This window comes from Procambarus clarkii, chromosome 21 (genome assembly GCF_040958095.1).
Source record: "Procambarus clarkii isolate CNS0578487 chromosome 21, FALCON_Pclarkii_2.0, whole genome shotgun sequence".
NCBI lineage: Eukaryota > Metazoa > Arthropoda > Malacostraca > Decapoda > Cambaridae > Procambarus > Procambarus clarkii.
The window spans coordinates 34,019,567-34,043,173 of record NC_091170.1 but is presented as its reverse complement, the minus strand read 5'-3'; the positions used below and the strand labels follow the sequence as shown (position 1 = coordinate 34,043,173).

Here is a 23,607-nt window from a genome sequence, read left to right as displayed (position 1 = left end):
TAGAGTCTTTTGGTTTAGATTAGTAACGTTTTCCATTTGCAGCAAAGATGGGGATGGGGACACGAGTCTCGGCCACGGCCTATGACTATCCCCGGAGAAAGACCAGTCACCCTGCAAGGTTTGGTGAAACTCGCAGCCCAAGCATCCGGCCGCTAATTTCGAACAGACAAAGAGTCATTCTCTTCTATAGATACAGAGAAATACCATCTGGTACTGAGCCCAGTATGTAGTACTGAGTCCAGTATGTAGTACTGAGTCCAGTATGTAGTACTGAGCCCAGTATGTAGTACTGAGCCCAGTATGTAGTACTGAGCCCAGTATGTAATACTGAGCCCAGTATGTAGTACTGAGCCCAGTATGTAGTGCTGATATTCCTCCTCTTTTCCAATGCTCTAATTATAAGGATTAATAATGAATGTGAAGGTATGATTTTCTGCAATGACTGCAACTGCAAGCAACTGTACAACAATGACAATGGTGGTCGACCAGTAGGCCATCAGTTGACATATCTTATATGCAGGAGCAGCCACCAGGAATCGTTGTAGCTCAAGAGGAAAAGGGGAGTTGCATGACAATGATCTACAGACGAGCTTACAGGCATCTCCCATCGCTGGGTCATCAGTCTTTCTCCAATGAGGGAAAAGCTAGTCTAGAGAATGACCGGAGTTCCTCACACCAAATTGATGTTATTTAGTGCAAAGAGGCTATGTGGTCTGAATACCCGGAGCCGGTACTCAATAATTAGGCAGAAATAAGTGTGTGTGTGTGTGGGGGGGGACAGTACTTAGGGCTGATGAAAAGCCCATTAGTAATGCCTGCAACAGGTTTATTCAACAAACTTAATAATTTAGGAGCTTGACTTTATGTTAATCAATGGCATCGCAAGGAAACTGTGCAAATTATACATAACAAGAATCATTTATACAACGTTAGTATGAGTAGACACTCTAAATTCTGTCGACTTGTAAATATTCCAACATGAACTATACAGTACACTTGCAGTAATCAGAGGTCACTGGCTGGAGCTGCAACAGGACACTCGAGTAATACTCACCAACCTTGAAATGCTCAGGAAAACAATCAACGAGACAACAGTGCACACAATTTATCACAATGATTAATCACACGTCACTGAAACAATAATCAATCACGGAATTAAACGCAACTTACTGAGGCAATAATAAATCATGAAATAGAGCACGTCATTGAGATAAGAATATATCATTAAAAAAATAACCCGTCATTGAAATAGACACGAATCACTGAGAACGTCAATAAATCATTGAAACAACATGTCACCGAGATTAAGTAGGCGGTGAAGGTTAATCCTCTTATCCTTAGACAAGTGCTTAGAGCGTTCACACACAGGCCAGCTTTCTCACGCTTGAAGGTCACCTCGATTCTACCCCCTCACCTTCTGTGGGTGGACAAGAAGGTACACTTAATAAGTTGGTTACTCACTGAGATCAACACAAGTCAACTTTAAAAAAATTGAAGGGAATCTGTACTTCGAGAAAGTGACATTCACTCCCCATACACCGCTTAAAGGCGAACGATGAGCTTCTGGCGACGCTGACACGGCATGGCATAGCATGACTTCTGACATGACACAGCATGACTTGTGGCATGACACAACGTGACTTGTGGCATGACACAGCGTGACTTGTGGCATGACACAGCGTGACTTGTAGCAAGGCATAGACCTGTGGGATGCACACATGGTCTTTCTCCTTCCTTTCACCTGAAGCTCCACCGCGAGTGGTTGAACATGCGGAGTGAGTGGTTGATGTAACAGATGACAACCACCAGGACACGTATCTCTGTGTCTCTTAGACTCATAAAGCCTAAGAGACACACAGAGGGTTTGTGCGGGCACTACACGCAGTTGGACAAGGCAAGTGGCGGGATCGGAGCACAAGGATGGGCACGACAGGGGGGCACTAGTATCATGCAGTCTCGCGTGGGCATTTAGCATGACACTCGAGGGTAGGTTTTTACTCACAAAACACAGTCATGCCGCAAGTATAGGTTCACTATAATTGAACAATAAGGAGCGGCGACAATCTGTATAGTCCGTATATCACTGACACCCTTCACTGTCAGATGATGACACTGATATTACCCGATCACACTTTCTTAATTCAGTCAGTTACTCCTAGTAATGATTACATAACAGTCTTTTCTCTCCAACACTTTCTCACTATCACGACTTAGAATCGAGCAAACTGCACGTATCATGTTTCTGGGAACAAAGGACAGTTAATGAATGCAAAACATAAGAGAGAGACTTCATTGTTCGGAGTCCTGGATGGTGAATCGACACCAATTTGCGCGGTATTAGTACGACTGGGCATCCGTTCAAGATGAACTTCTAGGTCAGACTGAGGCTTGGTGTAGCCAAGTGACGTAGCTCAGGTTTCCCTTTGTCCAATGGTCCGGTGAGCCAATAGACCAATAGCAAGCAAGTACAGATGCCTTAAACCAAAGGCAATGTAGTATACATCAATCGACTTGAGAATGGTCCATGACGGACCGAAACGTCGTCGTCCCTTCACCTTCTAGTGTGTGGTCTGGTCAACAGTATACAAGTCGACTTGGTCTAGGTCTTATGACGTCATGAAAGAGTACTCAGAGAGGTTAGTATACTTGACTCACTACTGTGTGAGCCATCCCCTTTGGCTTGGCTTCAAGTACTTTTATTGAGACAATAAAATACCTCTCAAAGGGATAGAGTAGCTTAGGTTATATCTACCCTCCTGCGTTGGCTGGAGGGTAGATGTCGTACCCTCCATGCCTGTCCTACCTCAGAGTTCCAGTGACGACTTGTATAACTGCTCTGGTTGATCGGGGTCTGGGTATGCAACGACCCTTGCAATACCATTGGCCTACCCAACCCGAAGACTATCCATAAATACCCATCAAGGCAGAGCCAGGTCCCAGATTAGAGGATTCAGAAGAGTGCACTGATGAATGGCCACTCCAGGAGATTCTACCCAGAGGAATGAATTATCACAATATATTTATAATAACAATAATCATCATACCCTCATATTTCGGATTTACCGCTAAGGGGACCATTTTTGGCTGACCTAGTGTCTGACACGTTAATCCTAGTATCTGACACGTTAATCTTAATGTCTGATACGTTAATCCTAGTGTCTGACACGTTAATCTTAATGTCTGATACGTTAATCCTAGTGTCTGACACGTTAATCTTAATGTCTGATACGTTAATCCTAGTGTCTGACACGTTAATCCTAGTGTCTGACACGTTAATCCTAGTGTCTGACACGTTAATCGGTAGCCTAGTTCATGTATTAATTGTAGCGTGTTTCACACAAATGTAGCACACACTTGTCATTAATCATACTTTATATGTACACTCGTAACGCCTGGCTGCCTGCTGTAGGTGCACAAACTAACGCTTAATAACGATAATACAACTTTATTGGTAATAATGTCAGCAACGCGCCAATGGGTCATTGAAGGGGACCTGTTCCAAGGGCCTTAACAACCCCGAGGCCCAATTGGGAACCTTTTGGCGGGTTCCCCACATTCACAGCTGTTTTAGTGAAATAATTTAATAAAAAAAATATATTCATTTTATTTTTTTTTTGCTTGCAAAAGCATTCTAAATATAAGTGGAGAGCGTTGCTGGAAGCAAATTATTTGTTTTGGATTTCTAAGACTCATGTTTTATGTCGTGATGAACGTGTTTGCAACATGTCATCATGTGTCTTGCGAAAAATGAACGCCAACCGTGGTTTGGTTCGCGGAAAATGGTACTGAAATTAGTATTGAACAGGAGGTAATGGGGGTATATAATGGACTCGTCTAGGTTATCTGAAATTGATGGTTTGGGGCAGTTCTGTCGTAAAATGTTACATCGACCCCTTGTTGGTTTCTTGTCAGGTATTCATCATTCTATTAATGCAAAAGCTGCCACTGAACCTTGATAGAAGTGCGTTAACCACGGCTTTGCCGATCTTAATGACTTATTGTTAAGCAATATGGCCAATCAGGCTGTCTCTTATGCAGGATAATTATTTAAGTTATGAGAGGTGACCCCAGGAGACTGTCACATACCCACAGCCGCGTCTTCAACAGTTTCAAGTTGCAGAGGTAAGTCAATATCGTAAGTCACTTCGACAACTTTAAACATGATACTACATGAACAAATCCACAAGGGCCGTGACGAGGATTCGAACCTACGTCCGGGAGCATCCCAGACACTGCCTTAATCGACTGAGTTACGACAGGGTTAAAAGCCCTTGTGGATTTGTTCATTTGATGCATCACGTTAGTGTGATCTCTGTGTGTAATGATACTACATCTTGATTCTAATTTCATTTTAAGTGTTACCGCTTGTCACCTTTGAACAAGGCCAATGATTATTTAGGATGTTAAGACAGCATTAGTGGCTAATTATATTTAGGTGAGTAATTAGTTGCATTAATGAATAGACATATAAGGATTTCCAAGGTTCATAAAAAGTTGGTGCGTGTGTATACTCACCTAGTTGTGTCTGCAGGATCGAGCATTGACTCTTAGATCTCGCCTTTCTAGCCATTAGGTTGTTTATAGCAAGGACTCCTATCCTATTTCCCTATCATATCTAGTTTTAAAATTATGAATAGAGTTGGCTTCCACAACCTGTTCCTTAAGTGCATTCCATTTTTCCACTACTCTCACGCTATAAGGTAACGTCCTAACATCTCTGTGACTCATCTGAGTTTCCAGCTTCCACCCATGTCTCCTTGTCTGTTATTATTCAGTGTGAACATTTCGTCTATTTCCACTTTGTCAATCCCTCTGAGTATTTTATATGTTCCTATCATATCCCCATGGGTATGTATATTTACTATTTGTGTCTGCAGAATCGAGCTATAGTTCCTGGACCCCGCCTTTCTAACTAATCTATTTTCCTCGATTATGTCTACTACATATTTATTTCTCTTACAAACGCGCACCCACACACACACACACACACACACACACACACACACACACACACACACACACACATCCCAGGAAGCAACCCACAGCAGCTGCATAACTCCCAGGTACCTATTTAATACCAGGTGAACAGACGGGCACCAGGGTTTAAAAAAAAAACGCCAATTAGTTTCCGCCTCCGCCGGGGATCGAACCCGGGCCCTTAGGACTACGACCCCAGAGCGCTGTCCACTCAGCCGTCAGGCACCCCCCCCCCAGGATTAAAAGGATGTGTGTGTGTGTGTGTTTACCACTATTACGTCTTCACAGAGAGAGAAGGCGCGGAGCTCCTGCTGGGATTGAATTCCCAATCTGCAGATTCTGCAATGCAGTTCCTCTTGTATCTGTCTCTTCACACAGCTAGCTGCTGTTTCTACTTCATTTTAAGCGTTTACATTTCCACTTCACTCGTCCTCCTCTTCTCTCTCTCTCTCTCTCTCTCTCTCTCTCTCTCTCTCTCTCTCTTACATGTTATCTATTTCATGTATTTTACGATTTGCTTCTTGCTTTTTTTCCCCTTTTTGTTTTTGCTATCTTGTTGCATTTTTATATTTAATTTTTAATATTCAGTTGGAACATGGCCGAGTAAAATTTTAAAACGTTTTCTTTGAAGAAATGTATACGGAGGCTTTAAGGCAGGGAAGAGGAAGGTTAGTGAGAGAGAGAGAGAGAGAGAGAGAGAGAGAGAGAGAGAGAGAGAGAGAGAGAGAGAGAGAGAGAGAGAGAGAGAGAGAGAGAGAGAGAGAGAGAAACAGAGAGAGAGAGAGAGAGAGAGAGAGAGAGAGAGAGAGAGAGAGAGAGAGAGAGAGAGAGAGAGAGAGAGAGAGAGAGAGAGAGAAACAGAGAGAAAGAGAGAGAGAGAGAGAGAGAGAGAGAGAGAGAGAGAGAGAGAGAGAGAGAGAGAGAGAGAGAGAGAGAGAGAGAGAGAGAGAGAGAGAGAGAAAGAGAGCGAGACACACACACACACACACACACACACACACACACACACACAGTAAGGACCCGGGGGTGCTCGGGGCTCGAGGCCTTGGTGAGGGGGGGGGCTTTAATTATGTAGGTAGACACACAGAGGGTCCATGTACCGGGCGCCCAGACAACTTACACATTTACCCTCTCACTCGCCGCCATGTTGGCCATTCCCACCCCTCCTCCAGTCTCCCTACCCCCCCTCGAAATTATCACCGGATGCCGGCTTATTGTGAACTACTTTTAATAGTTATTATTATGTTCTTTGACCAAATATATAATTCTGCCTCATCTGATTAATTCAATGAGGTCTTATTACAGTGAGGTGCTGCTTGTATTCACTGCAAGACAGGGCAGTGAGGTGTTACTCGTATTCACTGCTAGACAGGGCAGTGAGGTGCTGCTCGTATTCACTGCTAGACAGGGCAGTGAGGTGCAGTTCGTATTCACTGCTAGACAGGACAGTGAGGTGTTGCTCGTATTCACTGCTAGACAGGGCAGTGAGGTGCAGTTCGTATTCACTGCTAGACAGAACAGTGAGGTGCAGTTCGTATTCACTGCTAGATAGGACAGTAAGGTGCTGCTTGTATTCACTGCTAGACAGAACAGTGAAGTGCTGCTCGTATTCACTGCTAGATAGGACAGTTAGGTACTGCTTTTATTCACTGCTAGACAGGGCAGTGAGGTGCTGCTCGTATTCACTGCCACACAGTAACCATAAATGGTTAGGATGTCTTCCAATATACCAGAGTCAATAAAGCAGGTTCTTAATTGATTGTACAATAGGCCAGGAGGTCTAAAATCTTTTGACAGTTTTGCGTTCGATAATACTGTGTTCAGGTGATTGTCTCGACGGTTTGTCACAGAGTTTACAGGTTGAATACTCTGGTAGTCGCTCGATTTTTTTTATTATGCACCCTATACCCATCCCGTGGGTGTTGGTGGAAAGGGTTACAGAGGTACATAATGGGTTCAGGAACTGAACCCCAGAGTTCGTTTAGCTAAGCAAGTGACAATCTTTCGAAGGTAGTTAGACAATTTTTAATGTTATATATACATGAATATATATATAACACAAATACATATTCACATCGATAATCTTTTTATATTACAAGAGACTCAAGAAAAGGCTCACAACAAGGCAACATTAACTATAGAACTGTAATTACAAGTTATGACTATTTTATATTAACCCATCTAACACCATCCGCCATATGGATGGAAGATTTGGCTGTAATAAATGAAGCCCAGCTAGTCAACGCTGTCCAAAGATTGGTATTACAATGGCTAATTAGCGATATACAAGGCACTTTACATCGATGGTGAGTCACACAGTTACTAGTCTTGCTCCACACCCACCCAACTGGGCGGCAACTGAGTGAAGTACTTACACATTTCTTGGACTCCACTGATGGTGTTATCTCCACTGATGGTGTTATCGCCAATGATGGTGTTATCTCTGAATTCCGCAATGTTTTCACATGCCATTAGTGGCTCAGCCTTATTAACCTGCCGGACGTGCCTGTAGGCAAGGACAGGTCACACAATGACTACATCACACTGCCTGGTCCGGTCACTGTGCTGACCAAACAAATACCTATTATTGCAAAAGTTGTCATAGCTTTTAAAACAGCAGCTTTCAAGGGCATTTCTTAGTTCTTCTAAATCTGCAGTTCTCTCTCTAATTTGCAATTTTTTAATAATTGCATTAGATGGTTTAAAGTAATAGTCAGTGTTTTCTTTCCTGCAAGTCTCATTGGCCAACCGAGCTACAAAATCATGCTTACCAACCCCCAACATTGGATGGGATCCAATGTTGGGGATCCAATGGGATGGATGGGATCCAATGTTGGGGATCCAATGGGACGGATGGGATCCAATGTTGGGGATCCAATGGGATGGATGGGATCCAATGGGATGGATGGGATCCAATGTTGGGGATCCAATGGGATGGATGGGATCCAATGATCCAATCCACACAATTTTATGTTAAAGTTAATAATCACTGGTAAAAATTAGATTCCGTTTAATATTACAAGTTACTACAGACATTTATTGTCATGGGTTATTTCCCCGACCAAGTGGTTGGGCACCATTCCTTTTCCCCGTCCCATCCCAAATCTTTATCCTGACCCCTTCCAAGTGCTATAAAGTCATAATGGCTTGGTGCTTTCTTTGATATTGCCCTGCATACAGTTTAAGGTACTCAGAGGCTGGATGAACACCTTGTAGCTCAGTTTGTGTTGTGTTTGCTCAGACGTTAAGTCTCTGCATACTAGACATTACCATTTCATTTGTTTGATATACTGCGCATGCACAACCTGCTCTACCTATGCTCACTTGCACAGAACCCTTTATTAAAGACCGAGAATTCAGTGGGTTTGCGATTTTAAAGATGACTCTCAATATCATTTTGTGTTATATATATCTCATAGTTACGCAATTACAGTATAACTGTACCACTGATTAAAGCATGACTTCCTCTGTTTACTAAACTCTAAAATACTGATACATCCTATAGCACGGGTCTTCTATACTGACTATAATGCCTTGATGTCAATATGCCTCTTATTATGGTTCTAGGCATCCTCGACTACTCAAGTCTGCCTTGAGAGTGGACGAGCCCAGCATCTCACCTTTATTCAGTACTCACAACCCAGATCCCACTATTCTGCTTACAACTTCTATCACGCCTGATACGGGACTGCTCACACAAATCTTGCCCTTATGCTTGGTGCATACACACACACACACAAACACACACACACACACACACACACACACACACACACACACACACACACACACACACACACACACACACACACACACACACACACGCACACGCACGCACACGCACACACGCACGCTTCGCCACCAGAAGTCGTAATATAATATGCACAGGCCATCCACACCAAGAGTTTCCACCTCTGGAGACTTGAACCTTAACTATCACTCAACCTACTGGTCTGATGACTTTGACTTACACTCAACCTACAGGTCTGGTGACTTTGACTTACACTCAACCTATAGGTCTGGTGACTTTGACTTACACTCAACCTACAGGTCTGGTGACCTTGAATTACACTCAACCTACAGGTCTGGTGACCTTGACTTACACTCAACCTACAGGTCTGGTGACCTTGACTTACACTCAACCTACAGGTTTTGTAACACCATAAATGCTTGTATTTCATATTTCCCATCAGTCAGTCACACACAGGATACCGGTGGCGCCAGGCTGTCGGCCTTAGCAATTCAAAAGTCACACCTTTCAAGTGTTAATTGTAACAGGTCGCCTTCAGGTCAGGTCACAGCAGGTGACCTCGCCGCTCTCTGCTAAGCTGGTAATTGCAGACGGGGGGCTGTGCCGTTTCCATCAAACAAGCCGCTATCTACGTGTGGTAGGAAGATAGCCAAAGGTTATCTCCTGGTAGGCAGAGGTTAGCTCCCGGTTCCCCCCCCCCCCCTTAAATACCCGTGGAACTGTACATTAGACACACATATAGATACAGAGAGAGAGAGAGAGAGAGAGAGAGAGAGAGAGAGAGAGAGAGAGAGAGAGAGAGAGAGAGAGAGAGAGAGAGAGAGAGAGAGAAGGAGAGAGAGAGAGAGAGAGAAGCCTCGCTATCCAAGAGAGGGTCCAGCAGCAAAGGCCGAGTTGGGGCTCTGCCTGGCAGCCGTACCCCCCCCCTCCCTTCTCTCTTTATTTTATACTCAAGAGACTTTGCTGAGTGAACTTGTAAAGAGGACCTATATTGTGTTTTTATGTTTAAGTGGTGAGTGATTTTCAGGGGCAGTCAGCCGTAGTTGCTCTCAATTTCTTGCGTGGCGACTCTAATTCTGAATTAATGTTGACATTTGAACATCAAGTGAAATGGTTGAACGATGATACCCATAACAGTAAATATATATATATAAATATATATAAATATATATATATATATATATATATATATATATATATATATATTTATTTATTTAAGCTACTTTTTTAAATTGTCTTTAATTCTGATTCCTAGATCCGGGTTAATACAAGTTAAGAGTGGAGAGCTCTCTGAATTGTACTTGCTGAAGATGATGGCGCAAAATTCTTGATTATATGATTATATGTTTACAGTTTAACATCATATAACATTATATTTACAGATAACATCAGATAATATTGTTGTGCAGACAAGTGCCATTCCTTGTCTTATAATTAACTGTTGAATGGATGGTGGCAGCACTTTATACTCTTCTACTTTATTTTCTAGTATTTTCCTCCTTTTTCTACCTCTTTCCTTCCCCAATTTTTTTCTCATTCTAAACTTCCTCTTTCTCCTCACTATTCTTCCTCACTCCTCCCTCCCACCTCTCTACCTTCCTCACTCTATGAGTATTCTTATTTTCTTTCTCCAAATTTCCGATAAGTTATAATGGTAGCCGCGGTGTTCAACAATGTTTAATTCAGATTGTGTTAATGAACAATGTTCAGTCCCACGTGTCTTTATACCACTGAGGCACAATCAGGGACAATCAGGGACACTTTCCCAGATTGTTATCATTCGCTATTTAGCGAGTTTTCAGGTTAGAAGATAGTGACTCTCTGGCGAGGTGTTCTCGTGACTTTGGGAGATCTGTAAAGTTCAGGGAATGTTACAAATCCACAAGGGCCGTGACGAGGATTCGAACCTGCGTCCGGGAGCATCCCAGACATTTGATGCATCACATTAGTGTGATCTCTGTGTGTGTTCAAGGAATGTTCACCAGAACTTGAGTGTGTAGTGAGATGTGTGATAGTGGACATAATTTGGCGATTTGGGAATTTTAGCAGTTGGCGGTAGCTTGTGTAGGTGAGGTGACGCAATATTGAAGACGATATTGTCGAATTATCGTTAAAATTTTGTGAAACTTATTAAGTTTTACAGACTTTCAGGTTTTACAGACTTTCAGGTTTTACAGACTTTCAGGTTTTACAGACTTTCAGGCCCACAGATTCACACTGAAACTTCATGTACTGCAGATTTGCAGACACTGATGCAAACCATGCAAAAGCCCCATCTTACCAAGCACACACACTCACTGCGTGACGCCTTTCACAGTCACACAATCTAAAGCACCCGCCACATCTAAGCAGGAAATAAAGGGATAAGTGCTTAGGGATAAACTGATCTCTGCCGGGAACTTGGAGGAGATTGCTCACTATAACCAAGTTATCCCTCACTCTCACCCTCTTGATTTGCTAGCAAGTACAACATAAGTGATACCAAAGTTCGCGAACCCAAGCTTCCCGCCCAACCTAACCAAAACTAACCCTCAAGTAACCGACCTAAGTATAGAAAACGTGGGGTATTTGTCAGCCGCTACTGTTCATAGTATTTGAACTATGAACTGACGCATTTGTTGAGCGAATGGAGTGGAGGACGAACATTAGTTTTTGCTCATCGCCGTCATGAGGTAAGTTCACACAACTAGCTCACAGTCACAGTACCAGGAAGCTCTCAGCTCACTGAAAGACAACTTATCTTCCTAATTAAATGTCATGTGTTATAGAAGAGTCCTCCCTTCCCCCTTGAAGTTAATTAAATGATTGCACACCATCAATAAATGAATTAAAGGGACTGGTTAAATGGAAGATGAGTGTGAGAGGTTAAAGTGACTGTTTAAAGTGACTGGTTAAGTGGAAGATGAGTGTGAGAGGTTAAAGTGACTGGTTAATGTGACAGGGAGCTCCTACACAATGCAAATCACCTCTTACAAACACTCTCACCTGTCTATGCAGCTTTGACTTTTATTCAATCAATACTCTCACTCTTGTAACTCTCACACGCCATCACTCTCACTGACCTGTCAACATACAAAATATTAGATCAATATTGCACTCTCGTGCACTGCAACCCCCCCCCCCTACTCATAGGCACTCAACTTACCCCTCATAATGTCCGCAAATTAGTACACTATCGACCACAACGTAAGAATTCCGATGTTTGTGTGAGTAATAATGCACCATAATATTGACGTTCTCCGGCCATATCTCATTAACCTGATTAACATAACTGTTTCCATGAGACTCCATCGCTTACCCACTCGCTGGATTTTTCACTACTTACTCTCCAGCTCCCAGTCAGTCGATCACTGCTGACCTCCAACTCCCAGTCCAATGACCACTCCCGGTCAAAATGTACGACCATTTGGCCTTTCCTGGCTACTTGAGCCACGGTGAACTATCCCTCACACTCACCAGGCGCCGTGATTGTCTTTCTCTCTCTCACGGGTGCGAGATGACAGTTAGAGTTCCTCGCCATATTGGTCGGTCTGTACCACTGGTCGATACCATAATAATCCGACAGTTATGTGGCCGTTCCCATCCCCCAATCCACCAATACCCTCATCCCCTCCCTATCCAGGGAACTGATTGGATCAGGATTAGTTTACTTTTCTGAGACATGAAAGAGTATTTTCGGGAGAGAGAGTGTCATGCTAGTATGATTACATGACACTTGGTTGGGATTTGAGAACGGAGTGAAAAGGAACGAACGGTGCCGAATCATTTGGACCGTCGGGAGTCGAACTCAGACCCAGCACGAAGAGAGGCTTTCACTGTACCGACCAGCCCAAGTGGATAGACCAGTCTTGTCAGTGTACACAGTTACACTTGTTCTCCCGCCTGGTGAACCTCCACTCTGTACCCCTTGTACACAGTTAATATTTACGTTTGTGCACGCGACTCTCCTGGCAGTGCACGGTTCAGTGCACTGTGCACAATGACGCTCTTCCCACTTTGGAGATGTTGAGCACTCCAAAGTGCACCATGACACCTTTTATTTTGTTACATGAGAAAATTGACACCTTTGTTAGCAAGCTTTCTCTTCCAGCAGCTGATCTTAATCCTTAATTATCCAATTTTCACTTGAAAAGGACTCGTCAATGGGCTTACAACCAGGTCTCCAATTTCTGTTGGGTGAACGGGAGCACTGATGCTCAGGTGACCCTCACTCTCCAGGACTCGAACCCGGCAAAAATCGTCCACGAGACGTTGAGCGAGTGTGCTACTAATGTACCTCAGGAACCGTTTGTATATTTTACGTAATTCTTCCTTTTTGTAAGGGGTGGAAGGGGGAAGCACTGTCACTACTGCATGCCAGTCCTGGAGACGTGTCCCCACCACAGCTTGGCACAAGTGTCCGGGAGTGAACACATAATACGTCCCGATCCGGTCACAATCAGCTATACAGAAGCCGTGCTTCTCTTCCATGCTCTTCCAATCTTCCATGCTCTTCCATGCTCTGGCGTTTTCTTGAGTCCTGACTAGAAGCATCGTCCACATTCAATGTGGATTCTGTGTCTTCTCTCCTTGGGGCGGCCTCTTTCATCATTATAAGTGTCTTTAGAAGTCTTTCAAGAGCCCGGCCCTCTGCCCTATGTTGGCTAGCGAATCCCTTTCCTGGGAAGACGTGACAGGCCGACTAGCGTAATTGTGAATTCTGATTGGTGGAGTCGGCTTGACGACTCAACTATTGAAAGTGACGCTTTTTCCCTTTCAGATGCACCAGTCTAAACAGAGCCATCAATTTGGGATGGTTTCCCCTGGAAACACATGACAGCTCACCCTCCATCCTCTATCCGAGACAGCCGGGCATGCCGCAGCATCATCAAACCAGTAGGGATAAGGAATGGATGTGGCCGGCAGGTCAGGATAGCTGGATGTGAGGTGACATGGCGCTATATCGTCACACTTGTCAAAAAAGAATGTTGACCCCAAATGTCTCCCCTGGGAGCGGTGGCCGTGGCTTCTAGCTGGGTCATCTCACCATAGTGTATGAAGTCAGAGGATGAGCAGTGGGATTCACCTGGGTGCTGGGAAGTCATTCAAGAGCAGTGGAACTCACCTGGGTGCTGGGAAGTCATTCAAGAGCAGTGGAACTCACCTGGGTGCTGGGAAGTCATTCATGAGCAGTGGAACTCACCTGTGTGCTGGGAAGTCATTCATGAGCAGTGGAACTCACCTGGGTGCTGGGAAGTCATTCATGAGCAGTGGAACTCACCTGGGTGCTGGGAAGTCATTCATGAGCAGTGGAACTCACCTGGGTGCTGGGAAGTCATTCATGAGCAGTGGAACTCACTCATAGCACAGGGCCAGTGTTGTTATATAATTTAGTTGTGGTCGAGTTTTTAAGAGATGTACCCTGCAAGGGCGAGTATGAGGTTTAACAGGTGATATAATGACAGGTGATACAATGACAGATGATACAATGACAGGTGATACAATGAGAGGTAAAACTGTTGTTGCTTGCCTAGACCCGCAAGGTCATATATCCAGGTTCCAATCCGGCTGATCCAGTACTTTCCTCGAGACCACGATCAGTTGCTTATAAGCATCGGCTGCTGTTTCGGCAATATTTCTTAAGCTTGGCAGAAGGTTGAAGCCTCGTGGGCCACTGATGGTCAAACAATGTCTTATGATTTATAACTATGGCACACGTAAGTTAATATTTTGTGTCGCATATGTGGGACCTGACCTTCATATGTGCCTTCCAGGTATATATTACGTGAATTTATTATGTAATATCTCATGTATATTATGTAATCTCTCTCTCGTCTTCTTAAAAAAAAGTACTATTTTAAAAGCTCTGAAACAGTTCCGGTGATTAAGTGTTTTTACTGTGTGAATGCTTACAGTATACGTTATCTGTACTCCTTCGACTGTACTCCTTCGACTGTACTCCTTCGACTGTATTCCTTCGACTGTACTCCTTTGACTGTATTCCTTCGACTGTACTCCTTCGACTGTACTCCTTCGACTGTACTCCTTCGACTGTACTCCTTCGACTGTATTCCTTCGACTGTACTCCTTTGACTGTACTCCTTCGACTGTACTCCTTCGACTGTACTCCTTCGACTGTACTCCTTCGACTGTACTCCTTCGACTGTATTCCTTCGACTGTATTCCTTCGACTGTACTCCTTCGACTGTATTCCTTCGACTGTACTCCTTCGACTGTACTCCTTCGACTGTATTCCTTCGACTGTACTCCTTCGACTGTATTCCTTCGACTGTACTCCTTCGACTGTATTCCTTCGACTGTACTCCTTTGACTGTACTCCTTCGACTGTACTCCTTCGACTGTACTCCTTCGACTGTACTCCTTCGACTGTACTCCTTCGACTGTACTCCTTCGACTGTACTCCTTCGACTGTACTCCTTCGACTGTACTCCTTCGACTGTATTCCTTCGACTGTACTCCTTCGACTGTACTCTTTCGACTGTATTCCTTCGACTGTACTCCTTTGACTGTACTCCTTCGACTGTATTCCTTCGACTGTATTCCTTCGACTGTACTCCTTCGACTGTACTCCTTCGACTGTACTCCTTCGACTGTACTCCTTCGACTGTACTCCTTCGACTGTACTCCTTCGACTGTACTCCTTCGACTGTACTCCTTCGACTGTATTCCTTCGACTGTACTCCTTCGACTGTACTCTTTCGACTGTATTCCTTCGACTGTACTCCTTTGACTGTACTCCTTCGACTGTATTCCTTCGACTGTATTCCTTCGACTGTACTCCTTCGACTGTACTCTTTCGACTGTATTCCTTCGACTGTACTCTTTCGACTGTATTCCTTCGACTGTACTCCTTTGACTGTATTCCTTCGACTGTACTCCTTCGACTGTACTCCTTCGACTGTACTCCTTCGACTGTACTCCTTCTGTCAGACATGGTTCCTGCTTTGAGAGAGGAAGTGAGTAGGTAGCGAGCGATGATCAGACTGCAACGCATAAGTTACTTGATAAGAAATACCATTGTGGTATTATCTTGAGATGATTTCGAGGCTTTAAGTGTCCCCCGCGGCCCGGTCCTCTACCAGGCCTCCACCCCCCAGGAAGCAGCCCGTGACAGCTGACTAACACCCAGGTACCTATTTTACTGCTAGGTAACAGGGGCATAGGGTGAAAGAAACTGTGCCCACACCCAAGAAGGATTCGAACCCAGACAGCCAGGAGCACTATGCACATGGCGTACCTGGTTCCTTAACCACTCAACTACCGTGATTGTTCCAGAAACTGTGTCCATTGTTTCTCGCCGGCGCCTGGGATTGAACCTAGGACCACAGGATCACAAGTCCAGCGTGCTGTCCGCTCGGCCGACCGGCTCCCTTCGGGCCTCTCATACTCCACAGACGTTCTTGTTCCTGCCTTATAATGTGTCTTTGTGACACGTAGTAATCTTACTAAGTGAGCTTACTACGACCCCAAGCTCACTCGACATCTTGATTCCTAGATCATACAAATGGCCTTGTTCATCTATAAGGAGATACGAGTTCATTCTGTTAGACAAATATGAATGAGTTTCGGTTTGAAAAAACAAAAGAGAATCCTCGTATAACAACCCTTCTGCAGGTTCCTTTTTTCTTTGTTCATATGTTCTCTGCCTCTGTTCTTCATTTACATTTCTGTATGCCAAACACAATTGCTGTGTTGTATCTGTTGAGCAAAACTGTACTATTTTGGAGTACAAAATAGTACAGTTTTGGGGATTTTTTTCCAATTTGGCCTTACAGTTGTGGATGGAGACGGCTTCTATAACTTCCTCTTTCAGTTCTTGACTATTTCGTACAGCTTACAGGTAACAATGTCCAATGCTCTCGTGGTAGCGCTTAATGGCTCATTAGCACTGTGTAGTTATAAAGATTTTCCTAATTTCCAGTGGGAGGGTTAGCATTATATTCAGGACTTTTCTCTCATTTGTAAATGTTGTATTGCACTTTATGACTCCACTGGCCGCTCTAGAAAGTGTTTTGTCATGTTATAGATAGTGATATTAAGTTGCTTTACGGAACACCTAATGTGTGGCCCGCCTCTTGTGTGGCCCCACTCCTTTGTGGCTCACTCCTGTGTGGTCCACCTCCTGTGTGGCCCACCGTCAATATGGCCAGAGGAAATCCGCAGTTTGGTACAGGGTGAGTTGCCACAGCTTCCTGCTGGGCCATAGTGTGGCCACAACTTGGTGCATGGCCACTGTGTGTTTGGTCACAACGTGTTGCTAAGCAACTGTTTGTTGCCACAATTTGGTTATGGGCCAGTGTGGGGTGGCCACAATTTGGTTATGGGCCAGTGTGGGTAGCCATAAGTTGCTTATGGGCCATTGTGGGAGTGGCCACAACTTGGTTATGGGCCAGTGTGGGTAGCCACACCTTGACTCTAGATCGGTCCATTTGGCCAGAGAGAAAGAGAGAGAGAGTGGTAGCTAGTGAAGCTGGCCATAGAGTGAAACGTGGCTGGCCAACAGCATGGCCCTGCATCAGTATTACCATAGCCTGGCGTCGGGCCAATGTGAGTAGCGACACATTTGGCACAGTGCCTGAATAGTTGGGCCACAACTTGGAAGTGGACCAGAACAAATTTACACAACTTGGCACAGGGCCAGGGATGGTGGCCAGAGGGGGAGAGCGGTGGCCACAAGTTGGCAGTGGGCCATCACTAGATAGTTAGGGACTCAAGTCTATATGAAGTGCCAGACTCACAAGCTAACTCTCTCAAACTGCCGCATGCCTTACAGAGTTTTCTTATTTATTTGTTAAGAAAAAACATATTTTTGCCTTTATTTTTACATTTTTTGATTTTTTAAGATTTTTTGCTTTCAGTTTTCCCTCTCTTATTTTCTCTTTTTTCTGATTTGTGTTATTTTTTTTCTTATTTATTTGTTAAAAAAACATTTTTTTGCCTTAATTTTTAATTTTTTTTATTTTTTAAGATTATTGCTTTCAGTTTTCCCTCTTTTATTTTCTCTTTTTTTCTGATTTGTGTTATTTTTGTTCTTATTTATTTGTTAAAAAAAAACATTTTTTGTCTTTATTTTTAAATTTTTTGATTTTTAAGAATTTTGCTTTCAGTTTTCCCATCTCTTATTTTCTCTTTTTTCTAATTTGAGTTTTTTTTTTAAAGGTTTAGGTTTGGCTTTATTTCTGTGCTGTTGAGTGCAGATTTACTTGGCTTTTGGGTCCAGGTTTTCTATCATCTCTTTGTTGTTTATTTTAAACTGATCATGTTACTTCTCATGCAAGTTCTCCTACTCTTCTTCTCCTTTCTTCTTCTCCTTCTTCTCCTTTCAGGAGTACTCTCACCTCCATGACACGTTCACAGGAGAACTGATTGGTTACGACAACAAGGAAGGTTCGGTTACTTAAGTTGTCTTGAAGTGGAACTTAGAAGACTAACCATTAACTTCAAGTCAGTTAAGCTTAACGAGTCCTCTATGACAGACCCTGTCATATACTCCAGTAATATCCTTGACTATGATACATGTATCCAATCCATGTGTACTTAATTATTACTAATGATAATTATTATTTTTAATCAGAATTATTACAAATAAAAACCAATGATTGTTTATTTAAAAATTAATTATTAAAATAGTTATTGTTTTATTTATAATTATTCTAAAGATTAATAAAAGTTACTATTGGTTATTACATGTCAGAGTTACAGATAATGTTTTTTTGCATTATATAATGCAATATAATGACTATATTCATTATCAATGAACGAGGTATGTGAAGTAGGCGCTCTGGTTAGACATAGCCAAAGGCCTCATGTCTAACACTAACACTCATATCACTTTTAGTGGATACCCTCATGCATAGCTATGATGCCTGAGCAACATGAATACGGTCCATACCTCTCATGTATGGCTATGATGCCTGAGCAGCATGAATACGGTCCATACCTCTCATGTATAGCTGTGATGCCTGAGCAGCATGAATACGGTCCATACCCTCATGTATGGCTATGATGCCTGAGCAACATGAATACGGTCCACACCTCTCATGTATAGCTGTGATGCCTGAGCAGCATGAATACGGTCCATACCCTCATGTATGGCTATGATGCCTGAGCAACATGAACACGGTCCACACCTCTCATGTATAGCTGTGATGCCTGAGCAGCATGAATACGGTCCATACCCTCATGTATGGCTATGATGCCTGAGCAACATGAACACGGTCCACACCTCTCATGTATAGCTGTGATGCCTGAGCAACATAAATACGGTCCATACCTCTCATGTATGGCTGTGATGCCTGAGCAACATGAATACGGTCCATACCTCTCATGTATGGCTGTGATGCCTGAACAACATGAATACGGTCCATACCTCTCATGTATGGCTGTGATGCCTGAGCAACATGAATACGGTCCACACCCTCATGTATGGCTATGATGCCTGAGCAACATGAATATGGTCCATACCTCTCATGTATGGCTATGATGCCTGAGCAACATGAATACGGTCCATACCTCTCATGTATGGCTATGATGCCTGAGCAACATGAATACGGTCCATACCTCTCATGTATAGCTGTGATGCCTGAGCAACATGAATACGGTCCATACCTCTCATGTATACCTGTGATGCCTGAGCAACATGAATACGGTCCATACCTCTCATGTATAGCTGTGATGCCTGAGCAACATGAATACGGTCCATACCTCTCATGTATAGCTGTGATGCCTGAGCAACATGAATACGGTCCATACCTCTCATGTATAGCTGTGATGCCTGAGCAACATGAATACGGTCCATACCTCTCATGTATGGCTATGATGCCTGAGCAACATGAATATGGTCCATACCTCTCATGTATGGCTATGATGCCTGAGCAACATGAATACGGTCCATACCTCTCATGTATAGCTGTGATGCCTGAGCAACATGAATACGGTCCATACCTCTCATGTATAGCTGTGATGCCTGAGCAACATGAATACGGTCCATACCTCTCATGTATGGCTATGATGCCTGAGCAACATGAATATGGTCCATACCTCTCATGTATGGCTATGATGCCTGAGCAACATGAACACAGTCCATACCTCTCATGTATGGCTATGATGCCTGAGCAACATGAATACGGTCCATACCTCTCATGTATGGCTATGATGCCTGAGCAACATGAATACGGTCCATACCTCTCATGTATAGCTGTGATGCCTGAGCAACATGAATACGGTCCATACCTCTCATGTATGGCTATGATGCCTGAGCAACATGAATATGGTCCATACCTCTCATGTATGGCTATGATGCCTGAGCAACATGAATATGGTCCATACCTCTCATGTATGGCTATGATGCCTGAGCAACATGAATACGGTCCATACCTCTCATGTATAGCTGTGATGCCTGAGCAACATGAATACGGTCCATACCTCTCATGTATAGCTGTGATGCCTGAGCAACATGAATACGGTCCATACCTCTCATGTATGGCAATGATGCCTGAGCAACATGAATATGGTCCATACCTCTCATGTATGGCTATGATGCCTGAGCAACATGAATACGGTCCATACCTCTCATGTATGGCTATGATGCCTGAGCAACATGAATACGGTCCATACCTCTCATGTATAGCTGTGATGCCTGAGCAACATGAATACGGTCCATACCTCTCATGTATAGCTGTGATGCCTGAGCAACATGAATACGGTCCATACCTCTCATGTATGGCTATGATGCCTGAGCAACATGAACACGGTCCATACCTCTCATGTATGGCTATGATGCCTGAGCAACATGAATACGGTCCATACCTCTCATGTATGGCTATGATGCCTGAGCAACATGAATACGGTCCATACCTCTCATGTATAGCTGTGATGCCTGAGCAACATGAATACGGTCCATACCTCTCATGTATAGCTGTGATGCCTGAGCAACATGAATACGGTCCATACCTCTCATGTATGGCTATGATGCCTGAGCAACATGAACACGGTCCATACCTCTCATGTATGGCTATGATGCCTGAACAACATTAACACGAGAACAAGTCATAAGTGAGACCTTTTTCCCTGCCCAAAGTCAGGCTCCTAAATTTTTGCTTGACATTTTGCAGTCGTCAACATACGATTTTGTAATTTAATAACTATCTACTTTTTTTGCATTTCCAATTTACTCTTATTTTTGCTTGGGTGGACAAATTGGTCATCGTTGCCACATCCAAAGTAAGATAAATTTAAATTTGTACTTTATATACCAGTTTTTAAAATAAGTTTTATTTTGAAAGCTTTATTAAAAAAACTTTATTAAAATAAGTTTTTGCCTATAAGTTTTAATATTATTTTGTAAGGACAAAAATCGCTTGAATTAATATTATTTCGGTCCACTCGCTCAAGTGTTTTCAGCTTCCTGTAATTTTCCTTATCATAACTTCAAAATGAAAAATATTTTTGGCAGTATTTTATATGCATATTATGTAATTGCTTTCTGTTTCTGGGAGCATTGAGCGTAAATATCATCTTCTCAGGTCATTACAGCTAAATTATACCAGATAATAAAAAAAATCATTTTTTTTCAGACATTAAAATTTTCTCAACAAACTCTTAAGAATGAACTATTTATTTAATATTACAAGCCATTATGTATTGTGGAAGGGTTTTATGTATATATATATATATATATATATATATATATATATATATATATATATATATATATATATATATATATATATATATGTAACCCACAAGCCAGATGGCTTGTCTCTGTGGTAGGGCTTGAGTGCTCTCTTCATCTAACTGGGTTGTTGGTACCCACACCCCTGCCCGGGGTTCGTCACCCCCCTGCCCGGGGCTCCGTCACCCTCTGCCCGGGGCTCCGTCACCCCCTGCCCGGGGCTCCGTCACCCCTTGCCCGGGGCTCCGTCACCCCAGTGCTCACACGGGGACCCAATATATTCCCCACTTCTCTTCACCCATAACTTGAGCCAACCCGGTGGCTGTGGCTCCTAGAGGACAACCTGCTGCTTCTTTGTTGGGTGGGATTCAAGGGGTGAACTGGAGGTTGAATGGAGCCGCACTTAATCAATCAGGCAGTTTGGCTGGATTCTCTTAACATTCCCGTTGTCACTGTCCATCTGTACTCTCTCCCTTTCCACCCCTTCCATCCGTTCCTCTGCGTCTTCCTCTGCCACCCTTCCATCTGTTCCTCTGCGTCTTCCTCGGCCACCCTTCCATCCGTTCCTCTGCGTCTTCCTCTGCCACCCTTCCATCTGTTCCTCTGCGCCTTCCTCTGCCACCCTTCCATCCGTTCCTCTGCGTCTTCCTCTGCCACCCTTCCATCCGTTCCTCTGCGTCTTCCTCTGCCACCCTTCCATCTGTTCCTCTGCGTCTTCCTCTGCCACCCTTCCATCCGTTCCTCTGTGCATATCTCGTCCTTGACAACCCCATCATTCGCCTCCGGCTGGAACTGTATTTAACACAGTGAATTATATTTTGGTCACGAACCTCTTCTACTCTATATCCCCATCTTCCAGCCAGGAGCATATGCCAGCCTCCTCTTTCTCCCCTAAGGGGAAAGAAGCCCTCAGTCCCTGACCCCTTCCATTACAGCCACCCTTTTTTCCAAGAGGGTTGGAAACTTCCTCATTCTGGATCAGCTTTGCTTAACAAAGTCTTCTCTGTTTCCAGCTTCTTCCCCGCCTCCATCCGAGGAATCTGTCTGTATGACCGAACAACGTCGCTTGCCCCCCCATGCCCCAGGCCTCCCTTCATTGCTTGACTTACCTTAAGTAGATTTCATATATCCTGACCTGGCTTAGTTGCCACTAGTTTTCCTGTACATTTTTTTACATCTTTCGTCTCTATTTTCCATCCTTTCCAAATTATGTTAATGAAATATGTACACCTTTATGTTAATTTCTCTTAACTTAAAATTTCAACATCAAAATTTCCTCTCATTGTCTGTCTGTCTGTCTCTCTTTTTCTGAGATATATACAGGAGTTGTTACATTCTTGTACAGCCACTAGTACGCGTAGCGTTTCGGGCAGGTCCCTGGAATACGATCCCCGCCGCGAAGAATCGTTGTTACAACCAAGTACACATTTTATTGTTGAGTTAAACAGACGCTACAGTTAAGGATTTGCGTCTCAAAAAACAACAACAATGGTTAGTGCTTTTCTTGGTCACTTAGATGGTTATATATTTCTTCTTAATGTCACCTCACGCTTCTGATGCTCTTCCTACCACCACTGTTCTTTAAATCCGAAATTATGTTCATTGTCGTGTTCTTACTTTTCCGTTGAACATTCATTAACTCCTGCTTGTATATCTGTGAATAAATGATATGCTGACTTTTCTCTCACTTGATCTCCGTCTCATCTTCCGACGTCTCCTGGTGATATCTTGAGGTTATCTTGATATGATTTCGGGGCTTTAGTGTCCCCGCGGCCCGGTCCTCGACCAGGCCTCCACCCCCAGGAAGCAGCCCGTGACAGCTGACAAACACCCAGGTACCTATTTTACTGCTAGGTAACAGGGACATAGAGTGAAAGAAACTCTGCCCATTGTTTCTCGCCGGCCCCTGCTGGGATCGAACCCAGGATCACAGGATCACAAGTCCAGCGTGCTGTCCGCTCGGCCGACCGGCTCTCCTCACTGATTGTGAGTACATTTACACGTTTCTCTCACAAAAATGTTATGATGTGACGACTTATATTGAATTTTGTAACTATCTCATCAAGATTGTAACTTGCTTAGCTAAATGAATTGTGGGGTTCAGTCCCTGAGCCCATTATGTGCCTCTGTAACCCTTTCCACTACCGCCCACAAGATGGGTATGGGGTGCATAATAAATGAACTAAACTAAAAAAAAAACTTTCAC

General features: G+C 43.6%; 1 protein-coding gene across 1 annotated transcript in view; it reads left to right on the top strand.

Annotated features, from left to right (window-relative positions):
* Window positions 1-23,607, top strand: part of LOC123760618 (protein turtle homolog B) — a 223,250-nt gene that overhangs the window by 63,716 nt on the left and 135,927 nt on the right. The window lies entirely within an intron of this gene.